Here is a 13,772-nt window from a genome sequence, read left to right on the forward strand (position 1 = left end):
TCCAGGTCTTTTGCCCATTTTTTAAATTGGATTATATGTTTGTTTGCTAACAAATTTGTTGCTTAAAGTTCTGATGCCTTCTGTATATTAACACCTTGTTAAATGTATAACTTGCAGTTATTTTTCCCATTGTGTAAGTTGCCTATTCACCATGTTGGTTGTTTCCTTTTCAATGTGTTAACTTTTTAGTTTGACATATCCCTGTTGTTTATTTTTGTTTTTGTTGCTATGCTCTTGAGGTCTTATCTAAAAAGTTTTTTCCCAGACTAATGTTAGGTAGCATTACCCCTGTTTTCTTTCAGTGTTTTTAAAATTCCAGGTCTGACATTTAAGTTGTAATCCATTTTGAGTTGATTTTTGTATGTGGTGAAAGGGGTGTAGTCTCATTCATTTGCATGGGAATATCTAGTTATTCTAGTACCCCTGATAAAGAGACTGTTCTTTCCCTATTGTGTATATTTGGCACATTTGTCAAAAAACAAACAAACAAACAAAAAAACAGTTGGCTAAAAATGCATGAATTTATCTTTGGGATCTCTGTTCTGTTCTATTGGCTTATGAGTCTGTTTGTATGCCAGTACCATATTGTTTTAATTATTAATTAAAATATATAGCTTTGTCATGTTTAAAAGACAGGTAGTGTGACACCTCTAGCTTTCTTCTTTTTGCTCAAAAATTAGTATTTTGAATCTGTATACTACTTTAGCAAGTATGGACAGTCTGACAATATTAATTCCTCAAATCCATGAACATGGGATATTGTTAAATTTATTTGTGTCTTTATAAATTTCTTTCATCAATGTTTTATAGCTTTTATTGTAGATTTTTTTTTAAAATTTCCTTGGCTAAACTTATTTCTAGTTACCTTAGTTGGGTAACTGTTATAAATGGAACTGATTTTTCAAATTTCTTTTTCAGATAGACAATGAAAAAGCAAAAGAAAACAAGAGTAGCTATACTTTATCAGATAAAATAGACCACATCAAAAACTATAAAAAGGGAAAAATAAGGCCATTATATAGTGATGAATAAATCAATACAACAAGAAGATGCAATGATTATAAATATATATGCACAAAACATTGGAGCATCTCAATACGTAAAGCAAACATTAGTAGATTGAAAGGGACAGATACACTCCCAAACCATAAGAATAGGGGACTTCAATGTCACAATTTTATCAATGGAAAGGTCCTCTAGACAGAAAATCAACAAAGAAACCAAAATTTAAACTGCACTCTAGATCAAAAGGACCTAACAGATGTTTACCGAATTTCCTACCCAGTGGTTTCAGAAGCTGGGTGTAGTGGCATGTGTCTGCAGTCCTAGCTGCTCAGCAGGCTGAGGTGGAAGTATCACTTGAATACATGGGCAACAAGATAAGACCTTCAAAACCAAAGAATGTAACTATGTATCAGGGAATAAATCTGTTGAATACAGTAGAGCTTAGCATAATTCCTGGTAGGACTGTGTAATTCCTAAATAACTATTTGTGGAGTAAACAAATAAATAACAATACAAATATAAAAGTGAACACTTAATTCTTGGAATAACATCTCAAACTTAAGAAATTAAAGGTGTGATGTTGATATCTGGGATGTTGACAAGGGATTCTAGGTAACTTCCATCCATGAGCCTCATAAATTAATGATCTTGGGATAAAACCTTAACCCTGGTAGGCTAGGAAACACACATTTTGTCTGTCCTTTGATTGAGCTGATTTGATGATACTGGTTTTACACAACTAGAATCACAAGAGATAACTATAAAGTCAAGAAAATATTGATTCTTTTGGATGAGATATAATAATTGTATATTATGTAAATTAGTATAGCCATTATGAAAACCATACAGAGTTTCCTCTAAAATTAAAAAATGGAACTATCATATGATCTAACAATCCCATTACTGGTACATATTTAAAGGAAATTCTTTTGGATATGATATTTATATATATATAAAAAGACAATTCATATTTTGATTAGCACATCTTCTCCTTTCTGGAAAAGTCTAGAAAAATCCAAATTATTCTAAGAAATGTATTTGTTAATTTGATAGTTATGCAATCAGAGCAAAGGGAGCAAATGGATGACGTTTGTGATTAGTGATATCAGGCTTGTGAAACTGCAATCCAGTTATCTTCCCCCTAGTTTGTCCTGAGCCAGTATTTCTCCTGGTGACAGTGTATCTTTTACTGGACCATATGCAAGCCACCTGATTGTTTTCTGTAAACCATTACTCAGATTCTACTTGTTATGACTATATTCAAGTTCTAAGGGAACAACTTGGTCATTCTTTATTAGAGGTAGGAATTTACAAATCTCATAGTTCTCTATATTTATTCTAGTATTTTTATTGATATTTTTTTTTGCTTTTCTATTCTTTTAATCAAGAGTTAATCTCATCCTTTGTGTTAAGATTTTATTATTTTCATCCTGAGTATCTTGAAGCCATTTAGTGACGCTTGCTATTTGCCAAATATTATGATAGAACTCAAAAACTGATATTTTAAAAGTACATTTTTCATTTTAAAATTTTTGACTATTATTTATATAGGAAGGAGTGTTGAGTAATTTGGTATAGTTGTTGTTCTTAATGTTTGCTTATGATCATCAGAAGATACCTTCCACAATTCAATTCAAGGGAGTCTATAGATAAACAGAGAAGAAAAGGAACAAGCTCAGACATTGCAGAAGCATCTTGGATATACCTAAAGTGGAGATTTAGTTATACAGAACCTCAGAGATATGCAAGGATGACACTTTGTTCAGTTTGTGGGCATTTGTATAGTGAATTTTTTAAATGAAATACATGTGGTACCTAGATGAATCAACCTTGAACCTTTTAATTTTTCTTATCATTGCATTGTAGGAAAAGATGCCACTTCATAGCCCTAATGAGTATTTATACAAGAGATGACCTCAAAATCAATTTTAGGTATAGTAAAATGTCCACTTATTTGAGCTAATCAAGGGGGGGATTGGACTTTAATGAGAAGTCTGAAATTATTTTATTATTTCAAATGTGTAAACAAGGCTAACTCCATGCTCTGACAATGAAACATAGCAAAAGATTTGTAGCCTGCTGTTGATTTTAAATGCAACTAATAATCAAATAAGATTTCGGAAGAAATGTTAAAAGAACTTAAAGAAACAAATAGGATTCCTCCTATTGATTTTTCAAACCTATTTTCCAAAATTGTGTAAAATTATATTTTGTCTAAGAACCATTTCAAATTGTCACAAGTTTCAGTTTTATAAGGCATAACTAAGGACTTTAAACTGCATTACAAACTTTGTAGGAGGAAAGTTTAAATAGTTTTTTTTAAATAGAAACTTCATGTGTTTTATGATCTTTTGAGTTTTTAATGCCTGCACATCCCTAATTATGATTACAATTACAGGCTCAGTTAAAGTTGAATGCATGATTATGTGGGGGTGTTTTAGGTAATAAGTTAGATATTTTAACTCAGTAATTGCCAGTGATTAATTCTATTTTTCCAGATTGTTTTTTGTTTGAATTTGAAAAGTTAGCTTATTATTTCCTTGAACTGTAATTGCTTCTAAATTATGCACAAGGCTCTAAGTTCTGAGTTAATTATATCCTAGTGAGCTCTTTTAAATCAAACTCGAAAATTTCAAGGTGCACACATCATAAGAAACCGTTAAATCCTTTAACAAGTGCCTCAGAAGTGCCATGCATGATTGATGACAGTGGATTTTTTGAAGTTCTTTCAATTCTATGGTGCCAATCATTAAAGGCATCATAAATTCATCTCTGTTGAAGAATTTATGGAGATTCCAAAAATTAAAATTATGCCGAGTCTTTGGTCGATACCTTTTATCTGAACTTCTTTGGGAAACAAAAAGCTACTGGTCTGTATTATGAAAAAATGAGGGCATAGAAAGTGTAAGGTCAAAATCATTTTATTTAACCTGCATTCATTATATATCCAGAAACCAAACAAAAATGGCATAGTAAAAAAGCAGAATAAGAAATCATAAGGAGAAGTTTGGATATGTGATAGTAATATCTATTCTGATTCTTTTTTATTTTTATTTGTGGTGATGTTAGGGATGGAACCCAGGGCCTCCAGCATGCTAGGCAGGAGCTCTAACACTGAGCTACACTCCAGATCACAATATCATCTTAAAATACTTAAGTGACTACAATGGACTGTCCCTTTGTAAACTCACTTATTCATTTAAAAAGTGACTTGAAGTTCTAACTCAAGACAGTAAACAAATAATACACATTCACTTTTTATTCCTCCTGATATTACATAGAAATAAAAATTTTAAGCTATAAATCTAAGAAAAGGAAGTGAGCCATGAGACAAGGTTGGAAAGTGAGAAGGAAGAGCAATGAATAAATTTCTGGAAGACTGAAAGCACTTGGAAACATGTTCACGTGTTGAATGGTAAAGCAATGATGGGCCATATTTCACAATATGCACATGAAACTTCAGGAGCAGCGAGAATCTGCTAGGTTAAAGGCAAGAGAAGCTACATACTTAAAAACACAGGACTTGCTAACTCTGTCTTTCAGCCATGTGCTCTCCCTTCCCCACTCCCTCCACCTATCCATAGTTCACCTAAAATGAAAAAGACAAAGAAAGAAACTGGTACCATACTGACTTTTTCATTATATTAACATTAGATGTTGATTTGAAAACAAAAACAAACAAACAAAAAAACTCCTCTAAGTGGAAAAGTTTTAAACAGAGTTTTTTTGAAATTTAACTGAACGATTGATGAAAATTGAAAGCCTATGAAAGATTTTTAGTTTTACAAAGAATAAATTTCACATTTCATTTACCCTTTCTGAGAAACTTATTTGAGGATGTGCATCAGATGTAAAGCAGTGGGAGGGGGCTATTTCGAGATAAAGGAAGTAGCCGTGGGATGCACCAATGGTGATGTTAAAATGACAGCTTTGAAGCAGACCTGGAGACCAGACCTGCTGAATTGATAACTACTTAGAGAGTAAGGGACTGGAAAGGAATGTATATTAAGAAAAGGAACTGTTTCAGATCGAATTGATTATAGGTAGGTTTGCACTTAAATCCAAGCTTCTTGTTCCTTAACAGAAAATGAGCCTTTCACAAAGACTTTTCTCATTTCTCTAAACTTTCTCTCTAGCCCTTCCATCTCAATGCTGATGAGCCTTTGTTCCAAATGCTTTTCCTTTATCAGTGTTCCCCAGTTATGGTGAATATTTACTCATCATTTAACATGCAACTTAATTGTCCTCAGTGTGAATTATGCTTTCCTCATGCCAGCCTGAAATCTGTCATTTTTGTCTGCGTCACATCTGCTGCAATACTCCTATCACAGGATATCATAAGCCTCTGCTCAGGGTTTTCTTTTCTTTCTTTTTTCTTTTTCTTTTGTTTTTTTCTTACCAGTGAGGTCCAAGTGCAAACATGTAGTTTTATTTTTTATTTTATTTTTATTTGTGGTGATGCTAGGGATTGAACCTAGGGCCTTATACAATCAAAACTTGTTAAAATGAACTAGTTATTTTAACACAGAATACTAAGAATGAAGCTTTTTTCCGCTGAACCCTCATTTACACTGTCAAAAGCAAACTCCAAATACTCTTGGTCATTGCTAGTGCTTTTCAGTAATGACAAATGCTTATTAGATGATCAACACTCTTCTTCCCTCACTAGAGGATTGAAGCACATTATATCAGTTAACTACTTCATTGCAATAATTTTTATTTACTTATTTGTAGGGATTGAATCCAGCCTCACAGATATTAGAAGAGCACTCCACCATCGAGCTACTCCCCAGTCCCCCATTCATTGCAACAAAATCTTTGCATGGGAACAGGTGTGCATGCCAACATGGAACCTCTTAGCAGGGGGAAACAAGAAAACATATTTCTATGATTTTACACATAAAAACATTGAAAAACTGTTTCCTGTTTTATCCTAGCAACCTCCATTGATAAGCATCTTGAACAATAGCCAAGTATGAAAAAAAATGTCAACATTAGAAAAGTCAGAAAAGAAAATATTTTGAAAAATAATTTTTAAATGTGTTAAAATTATCAGTATTTGATGACAGGGACCCAATGTTTAATAGAAAAAAGAAAAGAACAAGAGTACCTTTATTATTATTTTCTGGCTCTTTATCTCTCCATCTCAGTTATGAAGTTAACTGGTTGCATTTCTTACTCTGTGGCCAACATGGTATGAGGGTCTGATAAACAAGATCTGCAATTCTCTTTGTCCCAGTGAATAAGCCTTTTTTTAGACCCACAACAACTATGAACAATGATTAGGCATATTTGATCACTGTGGTTCATTGAGTCCTAGTATGTCCTAACATTAGAAAATCTGATCTTTAAAAAGATTCATATTATTGGTCAAAGACTCTGCAGAAGCACACAGAATTAAAACTGTTAGGCAAAAGCTGTTCTGACTGATGAAAAGATTTCACAAAATGAAAGCAAGAAGAATTTGCTTTCTTTTTTTAAAATATTTTTTAGTTGTCAATGGACCTTTTTTTATTTATGTATATGTGGTGCTGAGAATCGAACCAAGTACCTCACACATGCTAGGCAAGCACACAAGAAGAATTTTCTCAGGGCTGGGGTTGTGGCTCAGTGGTAGAGTGCTTGCCTAGCATGTGTGATGCACTGGGTTCAATTCTCAGCACCACATATAAATAAATAAAATAAAGGTCCAGGGACAACTAAAAAATATTTTTAAATTTTTTAGTTATAGATGGACACACTATCTTTATTTATTTATTTTTATGTGATGCTGAGGATCAAACCCAGTGTGCCCTAGCCCCCTAAAAAATATTTTGGAAAAAAAAAAGATATTCTCGTACTGACATTTGGCCCCATAATCTAGAGCAGCAGTGATGTTTGCTCTTACCCAATAATAAAAATTCCTCAAAGTGATATGGATCCTTGAAACTTGCAGATGGCTTTGCCATACATTTTCTTGTATGATTCACTCAGCGACTCTTCAATGGAGGCAGTTTTTATCATTCTCGTGTGGTTCAGGCACAAGTTAGGGCCTCAAGAAGGGAACTGGGCCAACTTGGTTCTAAAGCCTCTGTCTCAGGTTGTGAACTTTGGCAGGTGGCTCTAGCACCAGGCTGCTCACCATATCATCACCACTGGAACAATGACACTCAGGCAGTGGCAGTGACAATTTAGCTCTATAGAACTGTTTAAATTTCAGATACAGTGATATCATATTATAAATTGTTACTGAGAGGGTGGAATCATGATTCTCCCAACTATTTCTTGTTCCTGTGATTTGTGTTGGAATTTTTAGTCTCTTGATTTTATAATCGAAGACAAGCAACATATTTTTATCAAACGCTACCAAAGAAGTACCATATGACCTTAAAGGGCCATTCCTGTTAAATGAGTCCCTGTGACCAGAGTGAGAGCCTAATGTTTACTTTACATGACAGGATACATAGATGTACTCATGTTTCTGATCTCACCTAAAAAAATAAATTGTATTTCCACCAAGGGCAATATTCTCTTCTGAACAATATTTCTATCTCACATTTATTTTATTGGCAATCGCATGCAACTTCTGATGGGAACATTTATTTCTAGAATTAGTTTGACCAAATTATAAATGCCTCCAATGGAACAGCTTGTACTAATAGATAGATCTCTCACTTCAAAACCTACTGCTACATGGTTTTTAAAGAGCATTTATCAGAAACCCCTAGACAATCCTCCAACTTCAATTGAACCAATTAATTTTATGCAATGAAAAATCTGAAGGAAGTCTCTTGACTGCCTCTCTGACACTTTATATCCTGTGATATTTCATTTTTAGCAATAAGTGATTGAGTGCAACAGACACGACTATTTTTTAAAATGGTATGTGGGACTCCAACCTACATTTTTTTATTTGTTAGCAATAGTCTTCTGCCTAACACCCCCTCACACTTTGAAGTCTTACCTCGTTGTGTCATAACAATGATGTGTCATGCTTCATTTGGAAAAATCTGAGAAAGAAATTAGGTTATCTGGAGAGAGGAATCAAATATTTTTGAAATTTTTGGAGATTTTTGTTAACACAGCTTAGCCATATCTGTTCCTTCTCATTGAATGAGTGGGCTTTAAAATCTAAGGATAAAATGTAGATTTTTTTTTTAACATTATGTTGACCTACAAAGTAGATAAGACCGTTTATTTTATTTTTTCAAGAAATGAAGACTTTTTTAAGTAACAAAAATGTGCTTCTTCAAGAACCAGGAAACATTATGTCTGTGGTTCTGATGCATTTGAAACAATATGAAGGAGACCATCTCTCTTTGATTTTTGTCTTCAGAGACTGACGTTCCTGTGCCTGTTGTTATTGTTGTTGTTGTTGTTGTTATTATTATTTTATATTATGCAACGGTTACTCAGCAACTTTTCTATTTTGCTTTCAACTCTTCAGAACTTACTTTATAAAATCCATGGTACATTTAAAACCAAATCTAGGAGGGGCCCTAGGATGCTCTTACAATACCCACAATCCTCTGCATGTTGCCCCAGTTTACTGCTTTCCTTATGGGAGTCTGTCCACCGGGGTTAGATCTCCATTGTAAGTCTGAGTCATATTTCTTTCCACTAAAGTTTATCTCATCCCATTCTCTCTCCCATCTGTAATCATTTCTTTTCACTCATATCTTCCTTAAATGCCTTGTTCATATTCAAATTTCTTCTGAATAAAAATCAGAAAGGGTAATTGATTCCTTTTTGTCTTCTCTTCCACCTGACTTTCCCCTTTACATGATAGCCCAGTGACCCGAAAGAGCACATTACATAGTTTCTCCAATACTTCATGTACCATTTACTGTTATAAAATTATCTTTAGTGTCCAGCCATTTCATGAAGATGTGTTTCGCTGAGATTTATTTTTATGTATCCTGTTTGTTTGTATAAGGGCTTGTATTCCTTTCATGTTAGGATATAAGTTCTTTCACTGATTCTGGAAATTTCTCAGCCAAGATCTAGTTGAACATTGTTCCCTTGAACCCTTCTATTTATATTCTCTCTCTCTCTCTCTGTAATTCCTGCTAGATACATATAAGACATTTTACTCTGTGCTCCCTGTCTTAATTTTGTTTCATATTTTTCATTTCTTTACCTTTCATTGGTCAACTTACATCCTCATTTTCTCACTTCCTTGGGGTCTATGCTCAAACCCACCTTCTCACAGAAGTTCTCCTAAAACCCACTTAAGTACACTAAATATCACCTCCTTCTTCAGCAGTCTTTATTATCTTATCCTAATTTATTTTTTCTTTGCACTGATCACTACATGGCCTATTAAACATTAAGTTTTAAACTGTCTGTCACCATAAGAATAAGTTTGATGAGAACAGACAGCAATTTCTTAGTTCAGTGGTTTAGGATATTTAAAATCTGCTTGCCATTTGAAAAATTGTATCTTATTGGTTTGGGGTTAAAATTTTTATCTTAATAGTTTTGTTTTTTTTAAGTCTAATCATTTTAAACCTTTAAAATGTAATAGTTTGTTTGAAGTTGTCAGGTTTTGGTATCAGACTAACATTGGACTCATAAAGCAAACATGAAAATGATTTTTTTCTTCTTCTGTATTCTGAAAAAGTTTGTAGACTTTGGAATATTGCTTCCTCAAATGTTTGGTAGAATTTACTATTAAAGCCATCTGGGCCTGGCAGTATATATATTGGAAGAGCTTAACTCTGAATTTAACTTTGATAGATATAGAACTATTCAGCTCATCAATTTCTTCTTGAGTGTTCTTAATGGGTACATGTCAAGGAATTTGCTAGTTTATCTTACTTGCCAGATTTACTAGCAGAAGGACACTGTAATATTTCTTTACCATTTTTTCTAATTGTTGTTGAACATGTAGTGATGTCCTCTACTTCATTTGATTTGATTTTTTCTCTCACATTTTCCCTTTGTTGATATACATGGTGATATATTTTTGAATTCTATTTATCTTTTCAGGGAAATGGCTTTTGATTTCATCCATTTTATTGATTGTTTTTATGTTTTCAATTCTGTTTATTTCTACTCTTATTTTTATCTTTTTTTCCTTCTGTTTGTTATTAAGTTTAATTTATCCCTGTTTTTTAGTTTCCAGAGGGAATTCAAAATAATCTATAATTTTCTAATGTTGGCTTTTAGTAATGGAAATTTTGTTCTAAGCATTGCTTTAGATGCATCTAACACATTTTCAAAAGTTAGGTTTTCATTTTTATTCAATTCAAAATATTTTCTAATTTTCCTCGTGACTTCCTCTTTGAACTATGTAATATTGTGTTAATTCCTAAATATTTGGACATTTTCCATATATCTTTCTGTTACTCGTTGTTTAATTAAAGATATCGGGGTCAGAGAACCTATTGTGAACGATTTTGGTTAGCTTAGATTTATTCAAATTGGTTTTATGTCACAAAATACGCCTATTTTTTCTGAATGTTGCATGTGCACTTGAAAAGATTGTGAATTCTGCTGTTACATGGAAACGTTATATCTAGTAGATCACATTGTTTGACAGTGTTGTTCAGGTCTTATATATCCTTACTGATTTTCCATCAACTTGTTCTATTGATTTCTAAGAGAGAAGTATTGAAGGTGTCAAAGATAATTGTGGATTTATCTATTTCTCCTGTCAATTTACTAGTTTTGTTTTATGAATTTTTATGCCCTATTTTGGATATATGCACATGGAATATTGTCTCATCTTTTGGTGAATAGATGGTGAAATTTTATTATTATGTCATGCCTCTCTCATATTCCTTATTATATTTCCAGTTTAGAGGTTGACTTTTACAGATACTAGTGTACCCATTCCATCATTATTTTAATAGATTTTTTTCATGAAATAACTTCCATGTCTTAATGTTTACCCTATACATGTATGTATACTAAAGGAAACTTATAAGGCATGTAGTTGGATGCAACTTTTGTGTGCAATCTGAAAATATATATACCTTTTTAGTTGTCATTTTTCAGAATTTTTTTATTTGACATAACAATTTATGCAGCTAGACTCAAATCCACAATTGTAGTAATTGCTTTTTGCTGGCCTCATCTGTTTTATTTTCTGTCTTCTTTTGGATTGAGTATTTTATTCTACTTTACCTTCATATAAGGATGCTTATAAACTACATATTTTCTTTTCATGATTTATAAGGTTTATAACATACACCATCTTCCCATTCTGTACATTCAATAATATTATACTACTTTATGTAAGTACAAGAACCTTACTATACTGTACTTCTATTCTTCTCTTTCACCATGGCTATTGGAATACTTTTGCTTTAATACATAGTAAATCCCTACAATACATCGCCTTATTTATTTATTTATTTTTTACTTTAAATTATCAACTATCCTGTGAATAAAAGTAGAAAAACACTTTACTTTCATTTTTAGTGCTCCACTAATTTGTATAAATCTAGCAAAGCTACCCTGAGGAACTTCCTTTAAAACTTCTAGCACAAGATTGCTGGCAAAGAATCCTCTCTCTGTTTGTTAGTATGAAAAGTATGGAATTGGCCATACAATTTCATTTTTTCCTCTAAATACTTTAAACATGTTGTTCATTGGCTTCTCTCTTGCTGCATTCTTCCGTTCCTTTGTGTGCAATGTTTTTTGATCCTCTGTTTATCTTCAAGATATTTTCTTTTCCTTTGGTTTTAAGTGGTTTGGCAAGAGTCTTGATGTTTGTTCTAACTCTTTGGTTTGTATTCTCCATTTAATTCCAAAATGTTCTCAATCTTTTCCTCTTTAAATATGTCCTCTAGCCCATTCCATCTCTTTTCTCCTACTGGGAATCCAATTCATGCATGTTAGGCCTATTAATACTACCCCATTACTCTCGGATGCTTTCTTCTCTTCTTCCTTCCCTCTCCTTCTTTTCTTCCTCCCTTCTCCCTCTCCTTCCTTTCTTCTTCCCTCTCTCCCTCCCCCCACTGCTCTCACTCCTCTTCTTCTTTCTTTTTTTTATTTACTTACCTTCTACTTAGCTTATATTTTTAGTGGTATCTGGTCTGCTAATAAGCTCCATGAAGGAAATTTTCATTTTCGATAGCTTTTTCTTTTTACTAGCATATACGCTTGAACAAATAGTTTCTTCTTCTCTGTTCCTGTATGTGATTATCTGTATCTGTAATTTATCTTGGATATTTTAAATTCCCATCTGATGGCGTTAGTATCTAGATCATTTGTCTGGTTCTATTGATTGCTTGAACTATTGGCAATTGGTGTTTGGGGGTCTTTTCTCCTTATCTGTGTGCCTTAGGGTTTTTGACTGAATAATTAACACTGTGTGCAAAACAGCTATGGAGTCTGAGTGAATAGCATCTAGGCCTGGATAAGGACCTGTGTTGTCCTCAGTGCATCTCTCGGTGGTGTGCTGAGTGGATTCCACACAGTCAATAGTTGACCTGGGCTTAAGGTTTTCCTAGGTAGTACTGCACAGGTTTCAGTCTTCCAATGTTTGACTTCATTAACTCTGGCTTAATACACCTCCTGGGGAGATGCAGGAGGGTCTCTCTCAGTCTCTCAGTGTCCTGGTTCATCCTCAGGCTTTACTGTGCAACATAGGAGGTTTCTCTCCTACCTCATGAGTTATATGTGTTAGTCAGTACTAGATTTGTCAAAGGATTGGGTGCTTTTTTTTTTTTTAATTTTTCAGTGTTGGGGATTCAACCCAGGGCATCTCACATGCTAGGCACATACTTTCCTACTGAGCTATGTCCTTAGCCCTTAGGACAGTCTTTTACTTTGTTTTGGTTTTTGGTCAGTTTTAGTCAGGATCTAGATCTTCTGGTTGTTTTTTTTTTTGTTTGTTTTTTGTTTTCCTACCTCCATGCTCCATTTCCCTAAAGCACCCAGACTCTGCTTTCTATTTCTAGGTGGTCTTAGGAAATATCTCCTGCCCTTCCTCCTGTAATGATAGATCATTTTTGTTATGAGTGTAGGATACTAGGTTCAAGATAATCTCTTGCTCTTCTCCCTATATCTTAGTCCATTCGAACACCTATAGAAGAATAACATCGATTGGATGACCTTATGTTATTTCTCACAGTTCTAGAGTCTCAGGAGAACAAGATGAAGTCACAAGCAGATTCAATGTCTGGGGAGGGGCATTTTCCTTGTTTATAGATGGTTGTCTTCTTTGCTGTGTCCTTGTATGGCAGAGGGCGAAGGATGTCTCTGGGGTCTCTTGTAAGGGCATTGATTCCATTAATGAGGGCTCTACTCTCATGACCAACTCACCTCCTGAATACCACATTGTTATATATATGCTATCACACTGGGAATTAAGATACAGCATATGATGTGGGGTGCAAAAATTTAAATAGAAGGACATTTGCTTCTACATCTAGTTAAGCAAGAATGGCTATTTGGCTGTGTCCTCCAGATTGAGAGTCTTTCCTACCCTTTTTCTGAGGCAGACTGCTTTTCCTCCATTCCTAAACCAGAAGCACTGCATATTTACCCATGCTCTAGGAGTGAGAGTTCATGGCTCCTACCTAGCAGAGTAAAGCTTGTCTTGTAGGACAGAATGGTTCTAGGATGTAGGCACAGCTTTGACCTGGTCCCTAGTACCTGAAATATCCCCCTGTGCAGTATGTAGTAGGAGACTAGCTTGTCACCTGTCTTTTCCCAGTCTTTCTCTTTTTCCCAGTCTTTTTCTTTTTAGTTATACACACAGTAGAATCCATTTTTATATAACTATAAAAAATGAAATATATCTTTTTCCAATTTAGTCTCGGTACTTATAAGCA

This window comes from Marmota monax, unplaced genomic scaffold (genome assembly GCF_021218885.2).
Source record: "Marmota monax isolate L192 unplaced genomic scaffold, Marmota_monax_Labrador192_F-V1.1 WCK01_AAM20220418_F8-fsc00074, whole genome shotgun sequence".
NCBI classification, from domain to species: domain Eukaryota; kingdom Metazoa; phylum Chordata; class Mammalia; order Rodentia; family Sciuridae; genus Marmota; species Marmota monax.